The 24069-nt window shown below is 49.1% G+C and overlaps 42 non-coding genes across 42 annotated transcripts; all 42 read left to right on the plus strand.

Annotated features, from left to right (window-relative positions):
- Positions 1–57: 57 nt before the first annotated feature.
- Positions 58–139, plus strand: Trnas-cga (transfer RNA serine (anticodon CGA)). Its single transcript has one exon. It is a non-coding gene; the product is annotated as a tRNA-Ser (tRNA).
- Positions 140–836: 697 nt separating this feature from the next.
- Positions 837–918, plus strand: Trnas-uga (transfer RNA serine (anticodon UGA)). Its single transcript has one exon. It is a non-coding gene; the product is annotated as a tRNA-Ser (tRNA).
- Positions 919–1502: 584 nt separating this feature from the next.
- Positions 1503–1575, plus strand: Trnaf-gaa (transfer RNA phenylalanine (anticodon GAA)). The gene has a single exon. It is a non-coding gene; the product is annotated as a tRNA-Phe (tRNA).
- A 536-nt stretch (positions 1576–2111) lies between these two features.
- Trnak-uuu (transfer RNA lysine (anticodon UUU)) lies at positions 2112–2184 on the plus strand. Its single transcript has one exon. It is a non-coding gene; the product is annotated as a tRNA-Lys (tRNA).
- Positions 2185–2321: 137 nt separating this feature from the next.
- On the plus strand, positions 2322–2403 carry Trnas-cga (transfer RNA serine (anticodon CGA)). The gene has a single exon. It is a non-coding gene; the product is annotated as a tRNA-Ser (tRNA).
- A 697-nt stretch (positions 2404–3100) lies between these two features.
- Positions 3101–3182, plus strand: Trnas-uga (transfer RNA serine (anticodon UGA)). The gene has a single exon. It is a non-coding gene; the product is annotated as a tRNA-Ser (tRNA).
- Positions 3183–3766: 584 nt separating this feature from the next.
- Positions 3767–3839, plus strand: Trnaf-gaa (transfer RNA phenylalanine (anticodon GAA)). Its single transcript has one exon. It is a non-coding gene; the product is annotated as a tRNA-Phe (tRNA).
- A 536-nt stretch (positions 3840–4375) lies between these two features.
- On the plus strand, positions 4376–4448 carry Trnak-uuu (transfer RNA lysine (anticodon UUU)). Its single transcript has one exon. It is a non-coding gene; the product is annotated as a tRNA-Lys (tRNA).
- A 137-nt stretch (positions 4449–4585) lies between these two features.
- Trnas-cga (transfer RNA serine (anticodon CGA)) lies at positions 4586–4667 on the plus strand. Its single transcript has one exon. It is a non-coding gene; the product is annotated as a tRNA-Ser (tRNA).
- Positions 4668–5375: 708 nt separating this feature from the next.
- On the plus strand, positions 5376–5457 carry Trnas-uga (transfer RNA serine (anticodon UGA)). Its single transcript has one exon. It is a non-coding gene; the product is annotated as a tRNA-Ser (tRNA).
- Positions 5458–6041: 584 nt separating this feature from the next.
- Trnaf-gaa (transfer RNA phenylalanine (anticodon GAA)) lies at positions 6042–6114 on the plus strand. Its single transcript has one exon. It is a non-coding gene; the product is annotated as a tRNA-Phe (tRNA).
- A 536-nt stretch (positions 6115–6650) lies between these two features.
- On the plus strand, positions 6651–6723 carry Trnak-uuu (transfer RNA lysine (anticodon UUU)). Its single transcript has one exon. It is a non-coding gene; the product is annotated as a tRNA-Lys (tRNA).
- Positions 6724–6860: 137 nt separating this feature from the next.
- On the plus strand, positions 6861–6942 carry Trnas-cga (transfer RNA serine (anticodon CGA)). The gene has a single exon. It is a non-coding gene; the product is annotated as a tRNA-Ser (tRNA).
- A 708-nt stretch (positions 6943–7650) lies between these two features.
- Positions 7651–7732, plus strand: Trnas-uga (transfer RNA serine (anticodon UGA)). Its single transcript has one exon. It is a non-coding gene; the product is annotated as a tRNA-Ser (tRNA).
- A 584-nt stretch (positions 7733–8316) lies between these two features.
- Positions 8317–8389, plus strand: Trnaf-gaa (transfer RNA phenylalanine (anticodon GAA)). The gene has a single exon. It is a non-coding gene; the product is annotated as a tRNA-Phe (tRNA).
- Positions 8390–8925: 536 nt separating this feature from the next.
- Positions 8926–8998, plus strand: Trnak-uuu (transfer RNA lysine (anticodon UUU)). The gene has a single exon. It is a non-coding gene; the product is annotated as a tRNA-Lys (tRNA).
- Positions 8999–9135: 137 nt separating this feature from the next.
- Trnas-cga (transfer RNA serine (anticodon CGA)) lies at positions 9136–9217 on the plus strand. Its single transcript has one exon. It is a non-coding gene; the product is annotated as a tRNA-Ser (tRNA).
- A 708-nt stretch (positions 9218–9925) lies between these two features.
- On the plus strand, positions 9926–10007 carry Trnas-uga (transfer RNA serine (anticodon UGA)). The gene has a single exon. It is a non-coding gene; the product is annotated as a tRNA-Ser (tRNA).
- A 584-nt stretch (positions 10008–10591) lies between these two features.
- On the plus strand, positions 10592–10664 carry Trnaf-gaa (transfer RNA phenylalanine (anticodon GAA)). The gene has a single exon. It is a non-coding gene; the product is annotated as a tRNA-Phe (tRNA).
- A 536-nt stretch (positions 10665–11200) lies between these two features.
- Positions 11201–11273, plus strand: Trnak-uuu (transfer RNA lysine (anticodon UUU)). Its single transcript has one exon. It is a non-coding gene; the product is annotated as a tRNA-Lys (tRNA).
- A 137-nt stretch (positions 11274–11410) lies between these two features.
- Positions 11411–11492, plus strand: Trnas-cga (transfer RNA serine (anticodon CGA)). The gene has a single exon. It is a non-coding gene; the product is annotated as a tRNA-Ser (tRNA).
- A 708-nt stretch (positions 11493–12200) lies between these two features.
- Positions 12201–12282, plus strand: Trnas-uga (transfer RNA serine (anticodon UGA)). Its single transcript has one exon. It is a non-coding gene; the product is annotated as a tRNA-Ser (tRNA).
- Positions 12283–12866: 584 nt separating this feature from the next.
- Trnaf-gaa (transfer RNA phenylalanine (anticodon GAA)) lies at positions 12867–12939 on the plus strand. The gene has a single exon. It is a non-coding gene; the product is annotated as a tRNA-Phe (tRNA).
- A 536-nt stretch (positions 12940–13475) lies between these two features.
- On the plus strand, positions 13476–13548 carry Trnak-uuu (transfer RNA lysine (anticodon UUU)). The gene has a single exon. It is a non-coding gene; the product is annotated as a tRNA-Lys (tRNA).
- Positions 13549–13685: 137 nt separating this feature from the next.
- Trnas-cga (transfer RNA serine (anticodon CGA)) lies at positions 13686–13767 on the plus strand. Its single transcript has one exon. It is a non-coding gene; the product is annotated as a tRNA-Ser (tRNA).
- Positions 13768–14475: 708 nt separating this feature from the next.
- Positions 14476–14557, plus strand: Trnas-uga (transfer RNA serine (anticodon UGA)). The gene has a single exon. It is a non-coding gene; the product is annotated as a tRNA-Ser (tRNA).
- A 584-nt stretch (positions 14558–15141) lies between these two features.
- Trnaf-gaa (transfer RNA phenylalanine (anticodon GAA)) lies at positions 15142–15214 on the plus strand. The gene has a single exon. It is a non-coding gene; the product is annotated as a tRNA-Phe (tRNA).
- Positions 15215–15750: 536 nt separating this feature from the next.
- Trnak-uuu (transfer RNA lysine (anticodon UUU)) lies at positions 15751–15823 on the plus strand. The gene has a single exon. It is a non-coding gene; the product is annotated as a tRNA-Lys (tRNA).
- Positions 15824–15960: 137 nt separating this feature from the next.
- Trnas-cga (transfer RNA serine (anticodon CGA)) lies at positions 15961–16042 on the plus strand. Its single transcript has one exon. It is a non-coding gene; the product is annotated as a tRNA-Ser (tRNA).
- Positions 16043–16750: 708 nt separating this feature from the next.
- On the plus strand, positions 16751–16832 carry Trnas-uga (transfer RNA serine (anticodon UGA)). The gene has a single exon. It is a non-coding gene; the product is annotated as a tRNA-Ser (tRNA).
- A 584-nt stretch (positions 16833–17416) lies between these two features.
- Positions 17417–17489, plus strand: Trnaf-gaa (transfer RNA phenylalanine (anticodon GAA)). Its single transcript has one exon. It is a non-coding gene; the product is annotated as a tRNA-Phe (tRNA).
- Positions 17490–18025: 536 nt separating this feature from the next.
- Positions 18026–18098, plus strand: Trnak-uuu (transfer RNA lysine (anticodon UUU)). The gene has a single exon. It is a non-coding gene; the product is annotated as a tRNA-Lys (tRNA).
- Positions 18099–18235: 137 nt separating this feature from the next.
- On the plus strand, positions 18236–18317 carry Trnas-cga (transfer RNA serine (anticodon CGA)). Its single transcript has one exon. It is a non-coding gene; the product is annotated as a tRNA-Ser (tRNA).
- A 708-nt stretch (positions 18318–19025) lies between these two features.
- On the plus strand, positions 19026–19107 carry Trnas-uga (transfer RNA serine (anticodon UGA)). The gene has a single exon. It is a non-coding gene; the product is annotated as a tRNA-Ser (tRNA).
- Positions 19108–19691: 584 nt separating this feature from the next.
- Positions 19692–19764, plus strand: Trnaf-gaa (transfer RNA phenylalanine (anticodon GAA)). The gene has a single exon. It is a non-coding gene; the product is annotated as a tRNA-Phe (tRNA).
- A 536-nt stretch (positions 19765–20300) lies between these two features.
- On the plus strand, positions 20301–20373 carry Trnak-uuu (transfer RNA lysine (anticodon UUU)). Its single transcript has one exon. It is a non-coding gene; the product is annotated as a tRNA-Lys (tRNA).
- Positions 20374–20510: 137 nt separating this feature from the next.
- Positions 20511–20592, plus strand: Trnas-cga (transfer RNA serine (anticodon CGA)). The gene has a single exon. It is a non-coding gene; the product is annotated as a tRNA-Ser (tRNA).
- Positions 20593–21300: 708 nt separating this feature from the next.
- Positions 21301–21382, plus strand: Trnas-uga (transfer RNA serine (anticodon UGA)). Its single transcript has one exon. It is a non-coding gene; the product is annotated as a tRNA-Ser (tRNA).
- A 584-nt stretch (positions 21383–21966) lies between these two features.
- Positions 21967–22039, plus strand: Trnaf-gaa (transfer RNA phenylalanine (anticodon GAA)). The gene has a single exon. It is a non-coding gene; the product is annotated as a tRNA-Phe (tRNA).
- A 536-nt stretch (positions 22040–22575) lies between these two features.
- Trnak-uuu (transfer RNA lysine (anticodon UUU)) lies at positions 22576–22648 on the plus strand. The gene has a single exon. It is a non-coding gene; the product is annotated as a tRNA-Lys (tRNA).
- Positions 22649–22785: 137 nt separating this feature from the next.
- Trnas-cga (transfer RNA serine (anticodon CGA)) lies at positions 22786–22867 on the plus strand. The gene has a single exon. It is a non-coding gene; the product is annotated as a tRNA-Ser (tRNA).
- A 708-nt stretch (positions 22868–23575) lies between these two features.
- Positions 23576–23657, plus strand: Trnas-uga (transfer RNA serine (anticodon UGA)). The gene has a single exon. It is a non-coding gene; the product is annotated as a tRNA-Ser (tRNA).
- Positions 23658–24069: the final 412 nt, after the last annotated feature.

Below are 24069 nucleotides of genomic sequence, written 5' to 3' on the forward strand. Positions count from 1 at the left end.
ATGCCACATAGCTTTAAACCGTAGAAGTTGCATGTGTCGGAGAACCTCGACCTACGGGCAGTCGTGGCCGAGTGGTTAAGGCGTCTGACTCGAAATCAGATTCCCTCTGGGAGCGTAGGTTCGAATCCTACCGGCTGCGTGCGATTTTGCGTAAAGAGGAGCAAATATTTTCACACACGTGAACGCGGTTGCAAACCGATGGCGCCATCTTCAACAAGACGAAAATTTCCGTTTAACAATACTGAGTGTCGCGACGGCTGCTGCTTACTGTGGCTACCGGTTTTCCTCTCACTGACGCTGGGACTGCAGAAAGCCGTCGCAGGCCCACGAGTGCGCTCCCGTCATTTTCTCGCGTCGACGCCGAGTTCGTGAGTACACAGACGTGCTTGGAAGCGTTGGACAGAGCCAACATTCATTTCTCTCTTTTTTAAGAATCGCAATTCAGTCATTCGAGTGCGGAAAAAGCAATGGTGCAGCGTTTCTTTTCTTAAGATCTCGCAGCTACTTGCAAGTATGTCGACCACTTAAGACGACAGAAAACTAGCGTCAGCGGTAAGTCGGTGAAGTCGCCATTGGAGCCATAAGCCAGTAATTACGTCATGCGAATCACTCGCACGCCACGCAGCTGTACGATAGCTCAGTCGGTAGAGCGTTTGATTTTCAACCAAAGGGTGTTGGGTTCAACGCCATGTCTAGGCGAAAATTAATACACTTTCGTAACGGCTAATGTGCTGGCAATGGAAACACTACAGAAAAGAGTGAGGCCACGCCGCTTTCTGCCATTGGATTGCTTCTAAAGGTGCACTTTCACGTGTCGGAAGACGCTACTGCTACCGGCAGTCGTGGCCGAGTGGTTAAGGCGTCTGACTTGAAATCAGATTCCCTCTGGGAGCGTAGGTTCGAGTCCTGCCGACTGCGGAAATTTTGTAGCTCTCAAAAGATGGGCGTTCAGCTGCATTCTAGCAGTTGCGTCACTACTAAACACGTGGGTCGCCGGCAATGTGCAGTATTATTGGCTGCAGCGCTACAGTCGCACCCAGAAGCCACAGCTCATCGCCTCGTCACACTGCCGTCCACCAGGTGTGAGTGCAAGTGTCGCCTCTCTGGGCAGTGCAGATGTGTCCATTTTAGCTTGCAGACAATTACGTGTAGCAATTTATGAGCTAACGCAAGTCAAATGTTTTAGCGTGTGTATCTGCTAGATACTGCCTCTCACATGGTAGAGAGGCTCACTCCTTCTTGTGTCTCGTTCTCTGCACACGAGTTGCACGTGGCATCGATATAGCAAAGGTTTTCTAGAGAAAGCGAAGTCAATATTACATGAATCGAGTCGACATGTTTGCTTCTTACGATGATGGAATCAGAAGAAATGTGTGTGGTACTTCACTGCATCTGCTGCTCGCCTTTCAGCGTCCCTATGTCTTATCAGACGAAGATGACTGTGAAATTGGCGGCGATTCAGAGGTTAACGAAGACGCGCAAATCTGCGGACTTACGTGTGAGCCGAAATAGCTCAGTTGGGAGAGCGTTAGACTGAAGATCTAAAGGTCCCTGGTTCGATCCCGGGTTTCGGCAAGCGTATGTTTTGAAGCTGATGCCAATGGAATTGCTCCGAGTCTGTGATGATGTAGGTACAGCCGATAACAAAAATGACTCTATCCTGTAACTGTTCAGGTTGTCTAGTGCTTGCCGTAAGAGGAACACAGTAGGCAACTGCCTGAGAAGTAAGAAAATACGAAAAGTCCTACCGACTGCGTTCCTTTTTTTGTGTCAGGAGGTGAAGAACGTCTCCAACGGAAGCGTGAAATGAGCGAAAACGTGGGAAGCATTGCATTCGAAATGCTTGTGAAATTTCCAATTACTCAGTGAGTGTCGACAAAACACGTAAATCCTCTACTCCAACGTATGAGACCTAACGACTGCTGCGGTTTGTTTTTGCATTGTGTGTCAGCATTCTTCGATAGTCTGCTACGAGCTTAGCGCGACACGTTTGTAGACAGCATTCAGGCGACGTTTAATTAGTAACAGCTCCATGCAGCGATAGCACAGCTGTGAAGGACATGAGTCAATGTACAGCTGTGCATCGTGGGATGTTCTCTATTGTCGTGTGAGCCCGGATAGCTCAGTCGGTAGAGCATTAGGCTTTTAACCTAAGGGTCCAGGGTTCAAGTCCCTGTTCGGGCGGAAATTTTAATACTTTGGTAGCGATTCCTCTGGTAGCGGTGGAAACACTACGGAAAAGAATGCAGCTACGCCGTTTTCTGATGCCACATAGCTTTAAACCGTAGAAGTTGCATGTGTCGGAGAACCTCGACCTACGGGCAGTCGTGGCCGAGTGGTTAAGGCGTCTGACTCGAAATCAGATTCCCTCTGGGAGCGTAGGTTCGAATCCTACCGGCTGCGTGCGATTTTGCGTAAAGAGGAGCAAATATTTTCACACACGTGAACGCGGTTGCAAACCGATGGCGCCATCTTCAACAAGACGAAAATTTCCGTTTAACAATACTGAGTGTCGCGACGGCTGCTGCTTACTGTGGCTACCGGTTTTCCTCTCACTGACGCTGGGACTGCAGAAAGCCGTCGCAGGCCCACGAGTGCGCTCCCGTCATTTTCTCGCGTCGACGCCGAGTTCGTGAGTACACAGACGTGCTTGGAAGCGTTGGACAGAGCCAACATTCATTTCTCTCTTTTTTAAGAATCGCAATTCAGTCATTCGAGTGCGGAAAAAGCAATGGTGCAGCGTTTCTTTTCTTAAGATCTCGCAGCTACTTGCAAGTATGTCGACCACTTAAGACGACAGAAAACTAGCGTCAGTGGGAAGTCGGTGAAGTCGCCATTGGAGCCATAAGCCAGTAATTACGTCATGCGAATCACTCGCACGCCACGCAGCTGTACGATAGCTCAGTCGGTAGAGCGTTTGATTTTCAACCAAAGGGTGTTGGGTTCAACGCCACGTCTAGGCGAAAATTAATACACTTTCGTAACGGCTAATGTGCTGGCAATGGAAACACTACAGAAAAGAGTGAGGCCACGCCGCTTTCTGCCATTGGATTGCTTCTAAAGGTGCACTTTCACGTGTCGGAAGACGCTACTGCTACCGGCAGTCGTGGCCGAGTGGTTAAGGCGTCTGACTTGAAATCAGATTCCCTCTGGGAGCGTAGGTTCGAGTCCTGCCGACTGCGGAAATTTTGTAGCTCTCAAAAGATGGGCGTTCAGCTGCATTCTAGCAGTTGCGTCACTACTAAACACGTGGGTCGCCGGCAATGTGCAGTATTATTGGCTGCAGCGCTACAGTCGCACCCAGAAGCCACAGCTCATCGCCTCGTCACACTGCCGTCCACCAGGTGTGAGTGCAAGTGTCGCCTCTCTGGGCAGTGCAGATGTGTCCATTTTAGCTTGCAGACAATTACGTGTAGCAATTTATGAGCTAACGCAAGTCAAATGTTTTAGCGTGTGTATCTGCTAGATACTGCCTCTCACATGGTAGAGAGGCTCACTCCTTCTTGTGTCTCGTTCTCTGCACACGAGTTGCACGTGGCATCGATATAGCAAAGGTTTTCTAGAGAAAGCGAAGTCAATATTACATGAATCGAGTCGACATGTTTGCTTCTTACGATGATGGAATCAGAAGAAATGTGTGTGGTACTTCACTGCATCTGCTGCTCGCCTTTCAGCGTCCCTATGTCTTATCAGACGAAGATGACTGTGAAATTGGCGGCGATTCAGAGGTTAACGAAGACGCGCAAATCTGCGGACTTACGTGTGAGCCGAAATAGCTCAGTTGGGAGAGCGTTAGACTGAAGATCTAAAGGTCCCTGGTTCGATCCCGGGTTTCGGCAAGCGTATGTTTTGAAGCTGATGCCAATGGAATTGCTCCGAGTCTGTGATGATGTAGGTACAGCCGATAACAAAAATGACTCTATCCTGTAACTGTTCAGGTTGTCTAGTGCTTGCCGTAAGAGGAACACAGTAGGCAACTGCCTGAGAAGTAAGAAAATACGAAAAGTCCTACCGACTGCGTTCCTTTTTTTGTGTCAGGAGGTGAAGAACGTCTCCAACGGAAGCGTGAAATGAGCGAAAACGTGGGAAGCATTGCATTCGAAATGCTTGTGAAATTTCCAATTACTCAGTGAGTGTCGACAAAACACGTAAATCCTCTACTCCAACGTATGAGACCTAACGACTGCTGCGGTTTGTTTTTGCATTGTGTGTCAGCATTCTTCGATAGTCTGCTACGAGCTTAGCGCGACACGTTTGTAGACAGCATTCAGGCGACGTTTAATTAGTAACAGCTCCATGCAGCGATAGCACAGCTGTGAAGGACATGAGTCAATGTACAGCTGTGCATCGTGGGATGTTCTCTATTGTCGTGTGAGCCCGGATAGCTCAGTCGGTAGAGCATTAGGCTTTTAACCTAAGGGTCCAGGGTTCAAGTCCCTGTTCGGGCGGAAATTTTAATACTTTGGTAGCGATTCCTCTGGTAGCGGTGGAAACACTACGGAAAAGAATGCAGCTACGCCGTTTTCTGATGCCACATAGCTTTAAACCGTAGAAGTTGCATGTGTCGGAGAACCTCGACCTACGGGCAGTCGTGGCCGAGTGGTTAAGGCGTCTGACTCGAAATCAGATTCCCTCTGGGAGCGTAGGTTCGAATCCTACCGGCTGCGTGCGATTTTGCGTAAAGAGGAGCAAATATTTTCACACACGTGAACGCGGTTGCAAACCGATGGCGCCATCTTCAACAAGACGAAAATTTCCGTTTAACAATACTGAGTGTCGCGACGGCTGCTGCTTACTGTGGCTACCGGTTTTCCTCTCACTGACGCTGGGACTGCAGAAAGCCGTCGCAGGCCCACGAGTGCGCTCCCGTCATTTTCTCGCGTCGACGCCGAGTTCGTGAGTACACAGACGTGCTTGGAAGCGTTGGACAGAGCCAACATTCATTTCTCTCTTTTTTAAGAATCGCAATTCAGTCATTCGAGTGCGGAAAAAGCAATGGTGCAGCGTTTCTTTTCTTAAGATCTCGCAGCTACTTGCAAGTATGTCGACCACTTAAGACGACAGAAAACTAGCGTCAGCGGTGCGTCAGTGGGAAGTCGGTGAAGTCGCCATTGGAGCCATAAGCCAGTAATTACGTCATGCGAATCACTCGCACGCCACGCAGCTGTACGATAGCTCAGTCGGTAGAGCGTTTGATTTTCAACCAAAGGGTGTTGGGTTCAACGCCATGTCTAGGCGAAAATTAATACACTTTCGTAACGGCTAATGTGCTGGCAATGGAAACACTACAGAAAAGAGTGAGGCCACGCCGCTTTCTGCCATTGGATTGCTTCTAAAGGTGCACTTTCACGTGTCGGAAGACGGTACTGCTACCGGCAGTCGTGGCCGAGTGGTTAAGGCGTCTGACTTGAAATCAGATTCCCTCTGGGAGCGTAGGTTCGAGTCCTGCCGACTGCGGAAATTTTGTAGCTCTCAAAAGATGGGCGTTCAGCTGCATTCTAGCAGTTGCGTCACTACTAAACACGTGGGTCGCCGGCAATGTGCAGTATTATTGGCTGCAGCGCTACAGTCGCACCCAGAAGCCACAGCTCATCGCCTCGTCACACTGCCGTCCACCAGGTGTGAGTGCAAGTGTCGCCTCTCTGGGCAGTGCAGATGTGTCCATTTTAGCTTGCAGACAATTACGTGTAGCAATTTATGAGCTAACGCAAGTCAAATGTTTTAGCGTGTGTATCTGCTAGATACTGCCTCTCACATGGTAGAGAGGCTCACTCCTTCTTGTGTCTCGTTCTCTGCACACGAGTTGCACGTGGCATCGATATAGCAAAGGTTTTCTAGAGAAAGCGAAGTCAATATTACATGAATCGAGTCGACATGTTTGCTTCTTACGATGATGGAATCAGAAGAAATGTGTGTGGTACTTCACTGCATCTGCTGCTCGCCTTTCAGCGTCCCTATGTCTTATCAGACGAAGATGACTGTGAAATTGGCGGCGATTCAGAGGTTAACGAAGACGCGCAAATCTGCGGACTTACGTGTGAGCCGAAATAGCTCAGTTGGGAGAGCGTTAGACTGAAGATCTAAAGGTCCCTGGTTCGATCCCGGGTTTCGGCAAGCGTATGTTTTGAAGCTGATGCCAATGGAATTGCTCCGAGTCTGTGATGATGTAGGTACAGCCGATAACAAAAATGACTCTATCCTGTAACTGTTCAGGTTGTCTAGTGCTTGCCGTAAGAGGAACACAGTAGGCAACTGCCTGAGAAGTAAGAAAATACGAAAAGTCCTACCGACTGCGTTCCTTTTTTTGTGTCAGGAGGTGAAGAACGTCTCCAACGGAACCGTGAAATGAGCGAAAACGTGGGAAGCATTGCATTCGAAATGCTTGTGAAATTTCCAATTACTCAGTGAGTGTCGACAAAACACGTAAATCCTCTACTCCAACGTATGAGACCTAACGACTGCTGCGGTTTGTTTTTGCATTGTGTGTCAGCATTCTTCGATAGTCTGCTACGAGCTTAGCGCGACACGTTTGTAGACAGCATTCAGGCGACGTTTAATTAGTAACAGCTCCATGCAGCGATAGCACAGCTGTGAAGGACATGAGTCAATGTACAGCTGTGCATCGTGGGATGTTCTCTATTGTCGTGTGAGCCCGGATAGCTCAGTCGGTAGAGCATTAGGCTTTTAACCTAAGGGTCCAGGGTTCAAGTCCCTGTTCGGGCGGAAATTTTAATACTTTGGTAGCGATTCCTCTGGTAGCGGTGGAAACACTACGGAAAAGAATGCAGCTACGCCGTTTTCTGATGCCACATAGCTTTAAACCGTAGAAGTTGCATGTGTCGGAGAACCTCGACCTACGGGCAGTCGTGGCCGAGTGGTTAAGGCGTCTGACTCGAAATCAGATTCCCTCTGGGAGCGTAGGTTCGAATCCTACCGGCTGCGTGCGATTTTGCGTAAAGAGGAGCAAATATTTTCACACACGTGAACGCGGTTGCAAACCGATGGCGCCATCTTCAACAAGACGAAAATTTCCGTTTAACAATACTGAGTGTCGCGACGGCTGCTGCTTACTGTGGCTACCGGTTTTCCTCTCACTGACGCTGGGACTGCAGAAAGCCGTCGCAGGCCCACGAGTGCGCTCCCGTCATTTTCTCGCGTCGACGCCGAGTTCGTGAGTACACAGACGTGCTTGGAAGCGTTGGACAGAGCCAACATTCATTTCTCTCTTTTTTAAGAATCGCAATTCAGTCATTCGAGTGCGGAAAAAGCAATGGTGCAGCGTTTCTTTTCTTAAGATCTCGCAGCTACTTGCAAGTATGTCGACCACTTAAGACGACAGAAAACTAGCGTCAGCGGTGCGTCAGTGGGAAGTCGGTGAAGTCGCCATTGGAGCCATAAGCCAGTAATTACGTCATGCGAATCACTCGCACGCCACGCAGCTGTACGATAGCTCAGTCGGTAGAGCGTTTGATTTTCAACCAAAGGGTGTTGGGTTCAACGCCATGTCTAGGCGAAAATTAATACACTTTCGTAACGGCTAATGTGCTGGCAATGGAAACACTACAGAAAAGAGTGAGGCCACGCCGCTTTCTGCCATTGGATTGCTTCTAAAGGTGCACTTTCACGTGTCGGAAGACGCTACTGCTACCGGCAGTCGTGGCCGAGTGGTTAAGGCGTCTGACTTGAAATCAGATTCCCTCTGGGAGCGTAGGTTCGAGTCCTGCCGACTGCGGAAATTTTGTAGCTCTCAAAAGATGGGCGTTCAGCTGCATTCTAGCAGTTGCGTCACTACTAAACACGTGGGTCGCCGGCAATGTGCAGTATTATTGGCTGCAGCGCTACAGTCGCACCCAGAAGCCACAGCTCATCGCCTCGTCACACTGCCGTCCACCAGGTGTGAGTGCAAGTGTCGCCTCTCTGGGCAGTGCAGATGTGTCCATTTTAGCTTGCAGACAATTACGTGTAGCAATTTATGAGCTAACGCAAGTCAAATGTTTTAGCGTGTGTATCTGCTAGATACTGCCTCTCACATGGTAGAGAGGCTCACTCCTTCTTGTGTCTCGTTCTCTGCACACGAGTTGCACGTGGCATCGATATAGCAAAGGTTTTCTAGAGAAAGCGAAGTCAATATTACATGAATCGAGTCGACATGTTTGCTTCTTACGATGATGGAATCAGAAGAAATGTGTGTGGTACTTCACTGCATCTGCTGCTCGCCTTTCAGCGTCCCTATGTCTTATCAGACGAAGATGACTGTGAAATTGGCGGCGATTCAGAGGTTAACGAAGACGCGCAAATCTGCGGACTTACGTGTGAGCCGAAATAGCTCAGTTGGGAGAGCGTTAGACTGAAGATCTAAAGGTCCCTGGTTCGATCCCGGGTTTCGGCAAGCGTATGTTTTGAAGCTGATGCCAATGGAATTGCTCCGAGTCTGTGATGATGTAGGTACAGCCGATAACAAAAATGACTCTATCCTGTAACTGTTCAGGTTGTCTAGTGCTTGCCGTAAGAGGAACACAGTAGGCAACTGCCTGAGAAGTAAGAAAATACGAAAAGTCCTACCGACTGCGTTCCTTTTTTTGTGTCAGGAGGTGAAGAACGTCTCCAACGGAACCGTGAAATGAGCGAAAACGTGGGAAGCATTGCATTCGAAATGCTTGTGAAATTTCCAATTACTCAGTGAGTGTCGACAAAACACGTAAATCCTCTACTCCAACGTATGAGACCTAACGACTGCTGCGGTTTGTTTTTGCATTGTGTGTCAGCATTCTTCGATAGTCTGCTACGAGCTTAGCGCGACACGTTTGTAGACAGCATTCAGGCGACGTTTAATTAGTAACAGCTCCATGCAGCGATAGCACAGCTGTGAAGGACATGAGTCAATGTACAGCTGTGCATCGTGGGATGTTCTCTATTGTCGTGTGAGCCCGGATAGCTCAGTCGGTAGAGCATTAGGCTTTTAACCTAAGGGTCCAGGGTTCAAGTCCCTGTTCGGGCGGAAATTTTAATACTTTGGTAGCGATTCCTCTGGTAGCGGTGGAAACACTACGGAAAAGAATGCAGCTACGCCGTTTTCTGATGCCACATAGCTTTAAACCGTAGAAGTTGCATGTGTCGGAGAACCTCGACCTACGGGCAGTCGTGGCCGAGTGGTTAAGGCGTCTGACTCGAAATCAGATTCCCTCTGGGAGCGTAGGTTCGAATCCTACCGGCTGCGTGCGATTTTGCGTAAAGAGGAGCAAATATTTTCACACACGTGAACGCGGTTGCAAACCGATGGCGCCATCTTCAACAAGACGAAAATTTCCGTTTAACAATACTGAGTGTCGCGACGGCTGCTGCTTACTGTGGCTACCGGTTTTCCTCTCACTGACGCTGGGACTGCAGAAAGCCGTCGCAGGCCCACGAGTGCGCTCCCGTCATTTTCTCGCGTCGACGCCGAGTTCGTGAGTACACAGACGTGCTTGGAAGCGTTGGACAGAGCCAACATTCATTTCTCTCTTTTTTAAGAATCGCAATTCAGTCATTCGAGTGCGGAAAAAGCAATGGTGCAGCGTTTCTTTTCTTAAGATCTCGCAGCTACTTGCAAGTATGTCGACCACTTAAGACGACAGAAAACTAGCGTCAGCGGTGCGTCAGTGGGAAGTCGGTGAAGTCGCCATTGGAGCCATAAGCCAGTAATTACGTCATGCGAATCACTCGCACGCCACGCAGCTGTACGATAGCTCAGTCGGTAGAGCGTTTGATTTTCAACCAAAGGGTGTTGGGTTCAACGCCATGTCTAGGCGAAAATTAATACACTTTCGTAACGGCTAATGTGCTGGCAATGGAAACACTACAGAAAAGAGTGAGGCCACGCCGCTTTCTGCCATTGGATTGCTTCTAAAGGTGCACTTTCACGTGTCGGAAGACGCTACTGCTACCGGCAGTCGTGGCCGAGTGGTTAAGGCGTCTGACTTGAAATCAGATTCCCTCTGGGAGCGTAGGTTCGAGTCCTGCCGACTGCGGAAATTTTGTAGCTCTCAAAAGATGGGCGTTCAGCTGCATTCTAGCAGTTGCGTCACTACTAAACACGTGGGTCGCCGGCAATGTGCAGTATTATTGGCTGCAGCGCTACAGTCGCACCCAGAAGCCACAGCTCATCGCCTCGTCACACTGCCGTCCACCAGGTGTGAGTGCAAGTGTCGCCTCTCTGGGCAGTGCAGATGTGTCCATTTTAGCTTGCAGACAATTACGTGTAGCAATTTATGAGCTAACGCAAGTCAAATGTTTTAGCGTGTGTATCTGCTAGATACTGCCTCTCACATGGTAGAGAGGCTCACTCCTTCTTGTGTCTCGTTCTCTGCACACGAGTTGCACGTGGCATCGATATAGCAAAGGTTTTCTAGAGAAAGCGAAGTCAATATTACATGAATCGAGTCGACATGTTTGCTTCTTACGATGATGGAATCAGAAGAAATGTGTGTGGTACTTCACTGCATCTGCTGCTCGCCTTTCAGCGTCCCTATGTCTTATCAGACGAAGATGACTGTGAAATTGGCGGCGATTCAGAGGTTAACGAAGACGCGCAAATCTGCGGACTTACGTGTGAGCCGAAATAGCTCAGTTGGGAGAGCGTTAGACTGAAGATCTAAAGGTCCCTGGTTCGATCCCGGGTTTCGGCAAGCGTATGTTTTGAAGCTGATGCCAATGGAATTGCTCCGAGTCTGTGATGATGTAGGTACAGCCGATAACAAAAATGACTCTATCCTGTAACTGTTCAGGTTGTCTAGTGCTTGCCGTAAGAGGAACACAGTAGGCAACTGCCTGAGAAGTAAGAAAATACGAAAAGTCCTACCGACTGCGTTCCTTTTTTTGTGTCAGGAGGTGAAGAACGTCTCCAACGGAACCGTGAAATGAGCGAAAACGTGGGAAGCATTGCATTCGAAATGCTTGTGAAATTTCCAATTACTCAGTGAGTGTCGACAAAACACGTAAATCCTCTACTCCAACGTATGAGACCTAACGACTGCTGCGGTTTGTTTTTGCATTGTGTGTCAGCATTCTTCGATAGTCTGCTACGAGCTTAGCGCGACACGTTTGTAGACAGCATTCAGGCGACGTTTAATTAGTAACAGCTCCATGCAGCGATAGCACAGCTGTGAAGGACATGAGTCAATGTACAGCTGTGCATCGTGGGATGTTCTCTATTGTCGTGTGAGCCCGGATAGCTCAGTCGGTAGAGCATTAGGCTTTTAACCTAAGGGTCCAGGGTTCAAGTCCCTGTTCGGGCGGAAATTTTAATACTTTGGTAGCGATTCCTCTGGTAGCGGTGGAAACACTACGGAAAAGAATGCAGCTACGCCGTTTTCTGATGCCACATAGCTTTAAACCGTAGAAGTTGCATGTGTCGGAGAACCTCGACCTACGGGCAGTCGTGGCCGAGTGGTTAAGGCGTCTGACTCGAAATCAGATTCCCTCTGGGAGCGTAGGTTCGAATCCTACCGGCTGCGTGCGATTTTGCGTAAAGAGGAGCAAATATTTTCACACACGTGAACGCGGTTGCAAACCGATGGCGCCATCTTCAACAAGACGAAAATTTCCGTTTAACAATACTGAGTGTCGCGACGGCTGCTGCTTACTGTGGCTACCGGTTTTCCTCTCACTGACGCTGGGACTGCAGAAAGCCGTCGCAGGCCCACGAGTGCGCTCCCGTCATTTTCTCGCGTCGACGCCGAGTTCGTGAGTACACAGACGTGCTTGGAAGCGTTGGACAGAGCCAACATTCATTTCTCTCTTTTTTAAGAATCGCAATTCAGTCATTCGAGTGCGGAAAAAGCAATGGTGCAGCGTTTCTTTTCTTAAGATCTCGCAGCTACTTGCAAGTATGTCGACCACTTAAGACGACAGAAAACTAGCGTCAGCGGTGCGTCAGTGGGAAGTCGGTGAAGTCGCCATTGGAGCCATAAGCCAGTAATTACGTCATGCGAATCACTCGCACGCCACGCAGCTGTACGATAGCTCAGTCGGTAGAGCGTTTGATTTTCAACCAAAGGGTGTTGGGTTCAACGCCATGTCTAGGCGAAAATTAATACACTTTCGTAACGGCTAATGTGCTGGCAATGGAAACACTACAGAAAAGAGTGAGGCCACGCCGCTTTCTGCCATTGGATTGCTTCTAAAGGTGCACTTTCACGTGTCGGAAGACGCTACTGCTACCGGCAGTCGTGGCCGAGTGGTTAAGGCGTCTGACTTGAAATCAGATTCCCTCTGGGAGCGTAGGTTCGAGTCCTGCCGACTGCGGAAATTTTGTAGCTCTCAAAAGATGGGCGTTCAGCTGCATTCTAGCAGTTGCGTCACTACTAAACACGTGGGTCGCCGGCAATGTGCAGTATTATTGGCTGCAGCGCTACAGTCGCACCCAGAAGCCACAGCTCATCGCCTCGTCACACTGCCGTCCACCAGGTGTGAGTGCAAGTGTCGCCTCTCTGGGCAGTGCAGATGTGTCCATTTTAGCTTGCAGACAATTACGTGTAGCAATTTATGAGCTAACGCAAGTCAAATGTTTTAGCGTGTGTATCTGCTAGATACTGCCTCTCACATGGTAGAGAGGCTCACTCCTTCTTGTGTCTCGTTCTCTGCACACGAGTTGCACGTGGCATCGATATAGCAAAGGTTTTCTAGAGAAAGCGAAGTCAATATTACATGAATCGAGTCGACATGTTTGCTTCTTACGATGATGGAATCAGAAGAAATGTGTGTGGTACTTCACTGCATCTGCTGCTCGCCTTTCAGCGTCCCTATGTCTTATCAGACGAAGATGACTGTGAAATTGGCGGCGATTCAGAGGTTAACGAAGACGCGCAAATCTGCGGACTTACGTGTGAGCCGAAATAGCTCAGTTGGGAGAGCGTTAGACTGAAGATCTAAAAGTCCCTGGTTCGATCCCGGGTTTCGGCAAGCGTATGTTTTGAAGCTGATGCCAATGGAATTGCTCCGAGTCTGTGATGATGTAGGTACAGCCGATAACAAAAATGACTCTATCCTGTAACTGTTCAGGTTGTCTAGTGCTTGCCGTAAGAGGAACACAGTAGGCAACTCCCTGAGAAGTAAGAAAATACGAAAAGTCCTACCGACTGCGTTCCTTTTTTTGTGTCAGGAGGTGAAGAACGTCTCCAACGGAAGCGTGAAATGAGCGAAAACGTGGGAAGCATTGCATTCGAAATGCTTGTGAAATTTCCAATTACTCAGTGAGTGTCGACAAAACACGTAAATCCTCTACTCCAACGTATGAGACCTAACGACTGCTGCGGTTTGTTTTTGCATTGTGTGTCAGCATTCTTCGATAGTCTGCTACGAGCTTAGCGCGACACGTTTGTAGACAGCATTCAGGCGACGTTTAATTAGTAACAGCTCCATGCAGCGATAGCACAGCTGTGAAGGACATGAGTCAATGTACAGCTGTGCATCGTGGGATGTTCTCTATTGTCGTGTGAGCCCGGATAGCTCAGTCGGTAGAGCATTAGGCTTTTAACCTAAGGGTCCAGGGTTCAAGTCCCTGTTCGGGCGGAAATTTTAATACTTTGGTAGCGATTCCTCTGGTAGCGGTGGAAACACTACGGAAAAGAATGCAGCTACGCCGTTTTCTGATGCCACATAGCTTTAAACCGTAGAAGTTGCATGTGTCGGAGAACCTCGACCTACGGGCAGTCGTGGCCGAGTGGTTAAGGCGTCTGACTCGAAATCAGATTCCCTCTGGGAGCGTAGGTTCGAATCCTACCGGCTGCGTGCGATTTTGCGTAAAGAGGAGCAAATATTTTCACACACGTGAACGCGGTTGCAAACCGATGGCGCCATCTTCAACAAGACGAAAATTTCCGTTTAACAATACTGAGTGTCGCGACGGCTGCTGCTTACTGTGGCTACCGGTTCTCCTCTCACTGACGCTGCGACTGCAGAAAGCCGTCGCAGGCCCACGAGTGCGCTCCCGTCATTTTCTCGCGTCGACGCCGAGTTCGTGAGTACACAGACGTGCTTGGAAGCGTTGGACAGAGCCAACATTCATTTCTCTCTTTTTTAAGAATCGCAATTCAGTCATTCGAGTGCGGAAAAAGCAATGGTGCAGCGTTTCTTTTCTTAAGATCTCGCAGCTACTTGCAAGTATGTCGACCACTTAAGACGACAGAAAACTAGCGTCAGCGGTGCGTCAGTGGGAAGTCGGTGAAGTCGCCATCGGAGCCATAAGCCAGTAATTACGTCATGCGAATCACTCGCACGCCACGCAGCTGTACGATAGCTCAGTCGGTAGAGCGTTTGATTTTCAACCAAAGGGTGTTGGGTTCAACGCCATGTCTAGGCGAAAATTAATACACTTTCGTAACGGCTAATGTGCTGGCAATGGAAACACTACAGAAAAGAGTGAGGCCACGCCGCTTTCTGCCATTGGATTGCTTCTAAAGGTGCACTTTCACGTGTCGGAAGACGCTACTGCTACCGGCAGTCGTGGCCGAGTGGTTAAGGCGTCTGACTTGAAATCAGATTCCCTCTGGGAGCGTAGGTTCGAGTCCTGCCGACTGCGGAAATTTTGTAGCTCTCAAAAGATGGGCGTTCAGCTGCATTCTAGCAGTTGCGTCACTACTAAACACGTGGGTCGCCGGCAATGTGCAGTATTATTGGCTGCAGCGCTACAGTCGCACCCAGAAGCCACAGCTCATCGCCTCGTCACACTGCCGTCCACCAGGTGTGAGTGCAAGTGTCGCCTCTCTGGGCAGTGCAGATGTGTCCATTTTAGCTTGCAGACAATTACGTGTAGCAATTTATGAGCTAACGCAAGTCAAATGTTTTAGCGTGTGTATCTGCTAGATACTGCCTCTCACATGGTAGAGAGGCTCACTCCTTCTTGTGTCTCGTTCTCTGCACACGAGTTGCACGTGGCATCGATATAGCAAAGGTTTTCTAGAGAAAGCGAAGTCAATATTACATGAATCGAGTCGACATGTTTGCTTCTTACGATGATGGAATCAGAAGAAATGTGTGTGGTACTTCACTGCATCTGCTGCTCGCCTTTCAGCGTCCCTATGTCTTATCAGACGAAGATGACTGTGAAATTGGCGGCGATTCAGAGGTTAACGAAGACGCGCAAATCTGAGGACTTACGTGTGAGCCGAAATAGCTCAGTTGGGAGAGCGTTAGACTGAAGATCTAAAGGTCCCTGGTTCGATCCCGGGTTTCGGCAAGCGTATGTTTTGAAGCTGATGCCAATGGAATTGCTCCGAGTCTGTGATGATGTAGGTACAGCCGATAACAAAAATGACTCTATCCTGTAACTGTTCAGTTTGTCTAGTGCTTGCCGTAAGAGGAACACAGTAGGCAACTCCCTGAGAAGTAAGAAAATACGAAAAGTCCTACCGACTGCGTTCCTTTTTTTGTGTCAGGAGGTGAAGAACGTCTCCAACGGAACCGTGAAATGAGCGAAAACGTGGGAAGCATTGCATTCGAAATGCTTGTGAAATTTCCAATTACTCAGTGAGTGTCGACAAAACACGTAAATCCTCTACTCCAACGTATGAGACCTAACGACTGCTGCGGTTTGTTTTTGCATTGTGTGTCAGCATTCTTCGATAGTCTGCTACGAGCTTAGCGCGACACGTTTGTAGACAGCATTCAGGCGACGTTTAATTAGTAACAGCTCCATGCAGCGATAGCACAGCTGTGAAGGACATGAGTCAATGTACAGCTGTGCATCGTGGGATGTTCTCTATTGTCGTGTGAGCCCGGATAGCTCAGTCGGTAGAGCATTAGGCTTTTAACCTAAGGGTCCAGGGTTCAAGTCCCTGTTCGGGCGGAAATTTTAATACTTTGGTAGCGATTCCTCTGGTAGCGGTGGAAACACTACGGAAAAGAATGCAGCTACGCCGTTTTCTGATGCCACATAGCTTTAAACCGTAGAAGTTGCATGTGTCGGAGAACCTCGACCTACGGGCAGTCGTGGCCGAGTGGTTAAGGCGTCTGACTCGAAATCAGATTCCCTCTGGGAGCGTAGGTTCGAATCCTACCGGCTGCGTGCGATTTTGCGTAAAGAGGAGCAAATATTTTCACACACGTGAACGCGGTTGCAAACCGATGGCGCCATCTTCAACAAGACGAAAATTTCCGTTTAACAATACTGAGTGTCGCGACGGCTGCTGCTTACTGTGGCTACCGGTTCTCCTCTCACTGACGCTGCGACTGCAGAAAGCCGTCGCAGGCCCACGAGTGCGCTCCCGTCATTTTCTCGCGTCGACGCCGAGTTCGTGAGTACACAGACGTGCTTGGAAGCGTTGGACAGAGCCAACATTCATTTCTCTCTTTTTTAAGAATCGCAATTCAGTCATTCGAGTGCGGAAAAAGCAATGGTGCAGCGTTTCTTTTCTTAAGATCTCGCAGCTACTTGCAAGTATGTCGACCACTTAAGACGACAGAAAACTAGCGTCAGCGGTGCGTCAGTGGGAAGTCGGTGAAGTCGCCATCGGAGCCATAAGCCAGTAATTACGTCATGCGAATCACTCGCACGCCACGCAGCTGTACGATAGCTCAGTCGGTAGAGCGTTTGATTTTCAACCAAAGGGTGTTGGGTTCAACGCCATGTCTAGGCGAAAATTAATACACTTTCGTAACGGCTAATGTGCTGGCAATGGAAACACTACAGAAAAGAGTGAGGCCACGCCGCTTTCTGCCATTGGATTGCTTCTAAAGGTGCACTTTCACGTGTCGGAAGACGCTACTGCTACCGGCAGTCGTGGCCGAGTGGTTAAGGCGTCTGACTTGAAATCAGATTCCCTCTGGGAGCGTAGGTTCGAGTCCTGCCGACTGCGGAAATTTTGTAGCTCTCAAAAGATGGGCGTTCAACTGCATTCTAGCAGTTGCGTCACTACTAAACACGTGGGTCGCCGGCAATGTGCAGTATTATTGGCTGCAGCGCTACAGTCGCACCCAGAAGCCACAGCTCATCGCCTCGTCACACTGCCGTCCACCAGGTGTGAGTGCAAGTGTCGCCTCTCTGGGCAGTGCAGATGTGTCCATTTTAGCTTGCAGACAATTACGTGTAGCAATTTATGAGCTAACGCAAGTCAAATGTTTTAGCGTGTGTATCTGCTAGATACTGCCTCTCACATGGTAGAGAGGCTCACTCCTTCTTGTGTCTCGTTCTCTGCACACGAGTTGCACGTGGCATCGATATAGCAAAGGTTTTCTAGAGAAAGCGAAGTCAATATTACATGAATCGAGTCGACATGTTTGCTTCTTACGATGATGGAATCAGAAGAAATGTGTGTGGTACTTCACTGCATCTGCTGCTCGCCTTTCAGCGTCCCTATGTCTTATCAGACGAAGATGACTGTGAAATTGGCGGCGATTCAGAGGTTAACGAAGACGCGCAAATCTGCGGACTTACGTGTGAGCCGAAATAGCTCAGTTGGGAGAGCGTTAGACTGAAGATCTAAAGGTCCCTGGTTCGATCCCGGGTTTCGGCAAGCGTATGTTTTGAAGCTGATGCCAATGGAATTGCTCCGAGTCTGTGATGATGTAGGTACAGCCGATAACAAAAATGACTCTATCCTGTAACTGTTCAGGTTGTCTAGTGCTTGCCGTAAGAGGAACACAGTAGGCAACTCCCTGAGAAGTAAGAAAATACGAAAAGTCCTACCGACTGCGTTCCTTTTTTTGTGTCAGGAGGTGAAGAACGTCTCCAACGGAAGCGTGAAATGAGCGAAAACGTGGGAAGCATTGCATTCGAAATGCTTGTGAAATTTCCAATTACTCAGTGAGTGTCGACAAAACACGTAAATCCTCTACTCCAACGTATGAGACCTAACGACTGCTGCGGTTTGTTTTTGCATTGTGTGTCAGCATTCTTCGATAGTCTGCTACGAGCTTAGCGCGACACGTTTGTAGACAGCATTCAGGCGACGTTTAATTAGTAACAGCTCCATGCAGCGATAGCACAGCTGTGAAGGACATGAGTCAATGTACAGCTGTGCATCGTGGGATGTTCTCTGCTGTCGTGTGAGCCCGGATAGCTCAGTCGGTAGAGCATTAGGCTTTTAACCTAAGGGTCCAGGGTTCAAGTCCCTGTTCGGGCGGAAATTTTAATACTTTGGTAGCGATTCCTCTGGTAGCGGTGGAAACACTACGGAAAAGAATGCAGCTACGCCGTTTTCTGATGCCACATAGCTTTAAACCGTAGAAGTTGCATGTGTCGGAGAACCTCGACCTACGGGCAGTCGTGGCCGAGTGGTTAAGGCGTCTGACTCGAAATCAGATTCCCTCTGGGAGCGTAGGTTCGAATCCTACCGGCTGCGTGCGATTTTGCGTAAAGAGGAGCAAATATTTTCACACACGTGAACGCGGTTGCAAACCGATGGCGCCATCTTCAACAAGACGAAAATTTCCGTTTAACAATACTGAGTGTCGCGACGGCTGCTGCTTACTGTGGCTACCGGTTTTCCTCTCACTGACGCTGGGACTGCAGAAAGCCGTCGCAGGCCCACGAGTGCGCTCCCGTCATTTTCTCGCGTCGACGCCGAGTTCGTGAGTACACAGACGTGCTTGGAAGCGTTGGACAGAGCCAACATTCATTTCTCTCTTTTTTAAGAATCGCAATTCAGTCATTCGAGTGCGGAAAAAGCAATGGTGCAGCGTTTCTTTTCTTAAGATCTCGCAGCTACTTGCAAGTATGTCGACCACTTAAGACGACAGAAAACTAGCGTCAGCGGTGCGTCAGTGGGAAGTCGGTGAAGTCGCCATTGGAGCCATAAGCCAGTAATTACGTCATGCGAATCACTCGCACGCCACGCAGCTGTACGATAGCTCAGTCGGTAGAGCGTTTGATTTTCAACCAAAGGGTGTTGGGTTCAACGCCACGTCTAGGCGAAAATTAATACACTTTCGTAACGGCTAATGTGCTGGCAATGGAAACACTACAGAAAAGAGTGAGGCCACGCCGCTTTCTGCCATTGGATTGCTTCTAAAGGTGCACTTTCACGTGTCGGAAGACGCTACTGCTACCGGCAGTCGTGGCCGAGTGGTTAAGGCGTCTGACTTGAAATCAGATTCCCTCTGGGAGCGTAGGTTCGAGTCCTGCCGACTGCGGAAATTTTGTAGCTCTCAAAAGATGGGCGTTCAGCTGCATTCTAGCAGTTGCGTCACTACTAAACACGTGGGTCGCCGGCAATGTGCAGTATTATTGGCTGCAGCGCTACAGTCGCACCCAGAAGCCACAGCTCATCGCCTCGTCACACTGCCGTCCACCAGGTGTGAGTGCAAGTGTCGCCTCTCTGAGCAGTGCAGATGTGTCCATTTTAGCTTGCAGACAATTACGTGTAGCAATTTATGAGCTAACGCAAGTCAAATGTTTTAGCGTGTGTATCTGCTAGATACTGCCTCTCACATGGTAGAGAGGCTCACTCCTTCTTGTGTCTCGTTCTCTGCACACGAGTTGCACGTGGCATCGATATAGCAAAGGTTTTCTAGAGAAAGCGAAGTCAATATTACATGAATCGAGTCGACATGTTTGCTTCTTACGATGATGGAATCAGAAGAAATGTGTGTGGTACTTCACTGCATCTGCTGCTCGCCTTTCAGCGTCCCTATGTCTTATCAGACGAAGATGACTGTGAAATTGGCGGCGATTCAGAGGTTAACGAAGACGCGCAAATCTGCGGACTTACGTGTGAGCCGAAATAGCTCAGTTGGGAGAGCGTTAGACTGAAGATCTAAAGGTCCCTGGTTCGATCCCGGGTTTCGGCAAGCGTATGTTTTGAAGCTGATGCCAATGGAATTGCTCCGAGTCTGTGATGATGTAGGTACAGCCGATAACAAAAATGACTCTATCCTGTAACTGTTCAGGTTGTCTAGTGCTTGCCGTAAGAGGAACACAGTAGGCAACTCCCTGAGAAGTAAGAAAATACGAAAAGTCCTACCGACTGCGTTCCTTTTTTTGTGTCAGGAGGTGAAGAACGTCTCCAACGGAAGCGTGAAATGAGCGAAAACGTGGGAAGCATTGCATTCGAAATGCTTGTGAAATTTCCAATTACTCAGTGAGTGTCGACAAAACACGTAAATCCTCTACTCCAACGTATGAGACCTAACGACTGCTGCGGTTTGTTTTTGCATTGTGTGTCAGCATTCTTCGATAGTCTGCTACGAGCTTAGCGCGACACGTTTGTAGACAGCATTCAGGCGACGTTTAATTAGTAACAGCTCCATGCAGCGATAGCACAGCTGTGAAGGACATGAGTCAATGTACAGCTGTGCATCGTGGGATGTTCTCTATTGTCGTGTGAGCCCAGATAGCTCAGTCGGTAGAGCATTAGGCTTTTAACCTAAGGGTCCAGGGTTCAAGTCCCTGTTCGGGCGGAAATTTTAATACTTTGGTAGCGATTCCTCTGGTAGCGGTGGAAACACTACGGAAAAGAATGCAGCTACGCCGTTTTCTGATGCCACATAGCTTTAAACCGTAGAAGTTGCATGTGTCGGAGAACCTCGACCTACGGGCAGTCGTGGCCGAGTGGTTAAGGCGTCTGACTCGAAATCAGATTCCCTCTGGGAGCGTAGGTTCGAATCCTACCGGCTGCGTGCGATTTTGCGTAAAGAGGAGCAAATATTTTCACACACGTGAACGCGGTTGCAAACCGATGGCGCCATCTTCAACAAGACGAAAATTTCCGTTTAACAATACTGAGTGTCGCGACGGCTGCTGCTTACTGTGGCTACCGGTTTTCCTCTCACTGACGCTGGGACTGCAGAAAGCCGTCGCAGGCCCACGAGTGCGCTCCCGTCATTTTCTCGCGTCGACGCCGAGTTCGTGAGTACACAGACGTGCTTGGAAGCGTTGGACAGAGCCAACATTCATTTCTCTCTTTTTTAAGAATCGCAATTCAGTCATTCGAGTGCGGAAAAAGCAATGGTGCAGCGTTTCTTTTCTTAAGATCTCGCAGCTACTTGCAAGTATGTCGACCACTTAAGACGACAGAAAACTAGCGTCAGCGGTGCGTCAGTGGGAAGTCGGTGGAGTCGCCATTGGAGCCATAAGCCAGTAATTACGTCATGCGAATCACTCGCACGCCACGCAGCTGTACGATAGCTCAGTCGGTAGAGCGTTTGATTTTCAACCAAAGGGTGTTGGGTTCAACGCCATGTCTAGGCGAAAATTAATACACTTTCGTAACGGCTAATGTGCTGGCAATGGAAACACTACAGAAAAGAGTGAGGCCACGCCGCTTTCTGCCATTGGATTGCTTCTAAAGGTGCACTTTCACGTGTCGGAAGACGCTACTGCTACCGGCAGTCGTGGCCGAGTGGTTAAGGCGTCTGACTTGAAATCAGATTCCCTCTGGGAGCGTAGGTTCGAGTCCTGCCGACTGCGGAAATTTTGTAGCTCTCAAAAGATGGGCGTTCAGCTGCATTCTAGCAGTTGCGTCACTACTAAACACGTGGGTCGCCGGCAATGTGCAGTATTATTGGCTGCAGCGCTACAGTCGCACCCAGAAGCCACAGCTCATCGCCTCGTCACACTGCCGTCCACCAGGTGTGAGTGCAAGTGTCGCCTCTCTGGGCAGTGCAGATGTGTCCATTTTAGCTTGCAGACAATTACGTGTAGCAATTTATGAGCTAACGCAAGTCAAATGTTTTAGCGTGTGTATCTGCTAGATACTGCCTCTCACATGGTAGAGAGGCTCACTCCTTCTTGTGTCTCGTTCTCTGCACACGAGTTGCACGTGGCATCGATATAGCAAAGGTTTTCTAGAGAAAGCGAAGTCAATATTACATGAATCGAGTCGACATGTTTGCTTCTTACGATGATGGAATCAGAAGAAATGTGTGTGGTACTTCACTGCATCTGCTGCTCGCCTTTCAGCGTCCCTATGTCTTATCAGACGAAGATGACTGTGAAATTGGCGGCGATTCAGAGGTTAACGAAGACGCGCAAATCTGCGGACTTACGTGTGAGCCGAAATAGCTCAGTTGGGAGAGCGTTAGACTGAAGATCTAAAGGTCCCTGGTTCGATCCCGGGTTTCGGCAAGCGTATGTTTTGAAGCTGATGCCAATGGAATTGCTCCGAGTCTGTGATGATGTAGGTACAGCCGATAACAAAAATGGCTCTATCCTGTAACTGTTCAGGTTGTCTAGTGCTTGCCGTAAGAGGAACACAGTAGGCAACTCCCTGAGAAGTAAGAAAATACGAAAAGTCCTACCGACTGCGTTCCTTTTTTTGTGTCAGGAGGTGAAGAACGTCTCCAACGGAAGCGTGAAATGAGCGAAAACGTGGGAAGCATTGCATTCGAAATGCTTGTGAAATTTCCAATTACTCAGTGAGTGTCGACAAAACACGTAAATCCTCTACTCCAACGTATGAGACCTAACGACTGCTGCGGTTTGTTTTTGCATTGTGTGTCAGCATTCTTCGATAGTCTGCTACGAGCTTAGCGCGACACGTTTGTAGACAGCATTCAGGCGACGTTTAATTAGTAACAGCTCCATGCAGCGATAGCACAGCTGTGAAGGACATGAGTCAATGTACAGCTGTGCATCGTGGGATGTTCTCTGCTGTCGTGTGAGCCCGGATAGCTCAGTCGGTAGAGCATTAGGCTTTTAACCTAAGGGTCCAGGGTTCAAGTCCCTGTTCGGGCGGAAATTTTAATACTTTGGTAGCGATTCCTCTGGTAGCGGTGGAAACACTACGGAAAAGAATGCAGCTACGCCGTTTTCTGATGCCACATAGCTTTAAACCGTAGAAGTTGCATGTGTCGGAGAACCTCGACCTACGGGCAGTCGTGGCCGAGTGGTTAAGGCGTCTGACTCGAAATCAGATTCCCTCTGGGAGCGTAGGTTCGAATCCTACCGGCTGCGTGCGATTTTGCGTAAAGAGGAGCAAATATTTTCACACACGTGAACGCGGTTGCAAACCGATGGCGCCATCTTCAACAAGACGAAAATTTCCGTTTAACAATACTGAGTGTCGCGACGGCTGCTGCTTACTGTGGCTACCGGTTTTCCTCTCACTGACGCTGGGACTGCAGAAAGCCGTCGCAGGCCCACGAGTGCGCTCCCGTCATTTTCTCGCGTCGACGCCGAGTTCGTGAGTACACAGACGTGCTTGGAAGCGTTGGACAGAGCCAACATTCATTTCTCTCTTTTTTAAGAATCGCAATTCAGTCATTCGAGTGCGGAAAAAGCAATGGTGCAGCGTTTCTTTTCTTAAGATCTCGCAGCTACTTGCAAGTATGTCGACCACTTAAGACGACAGAAAACTAGCGTCAGCGGTGCGTCAGTGGGAAGTCGGTGAAGTCGCCATTGGAGCCATAAGCCAGTAATTACGTCATGCGAATCACTCGCACGCCACGCAGCTGTACGATAGCTCAGTCGGTAGAGCGTTTGATTTTCAACCAAAGGGTGTTGGGTTCAACGCCATGTCTAGGCGAAAATTAATACACTTTCGTAACGGCTAATGTGCTGGCAATGGAAACACTACAGAAAAGAGTGAGGCCACGCCGCTTTCTGCCATTGGATTGCTTCTAAAGGTGCACTTTCACGTGTCGGAAGACGCTACTGCTACCGGCAGTCGTGGCCGAGTGGTTAAGGCGTCTGACTTGAAATCAGATTCCCTCTGGGAGCGTAGGTTCGAGTCCTGCCGACTGCGGAAATTTTGTAGCTCTCAAAAGATGGGCGTTCAGCTGCATTCTAGCAGTTGCGTCACTACTAAACACGTGGGTCGCCGGCAATGTGCAGTATTATTGGCTGCAGCGCTACAGTCGCACCCAGAAGCCACAGCTCATCGCCTCGTCACACTGCCGTCCACCAGGTGTGAGTGCAAGTGTCGCCTCTCTGGGCAGTGCAGATGTGTCCATTTTAGCTTGCAGACAATTACGTGTAGCAATTTATGAGCTAACGCAAGTCAAATGTTTTAGCGTGTGTATCTGCTAGATACTGCCTCTCACATGGTAGAGAGGCTCACTCCTTCTTGTGTCTCGTTCTCTGCACACGAGTTGCACGTGGCATCGATATAGCAAAGGTTTTCTAGAGAAAGCGAAGTCAATATTACATGAATCGAG

The sequence above is a fragment of the Schistocerca gregaria genome, unplaced genomic scaffold (genome assembly GCF_023897955.1).
Source record: "Schistocerca gregaria isolate iqSchGreg1 unplaced genomic scaffold, iqSchGreg1.2 ptg000318l, whole genome shotgun sequence".
In the NCBI taxonomy this organism is placed as follows: domain Eukaryota; kingdom Metazoa; phylum Arthropoda; class Insecta; order Orthoptera; family Acrididae; genus Schistocerca; species Schistocerca gregaria.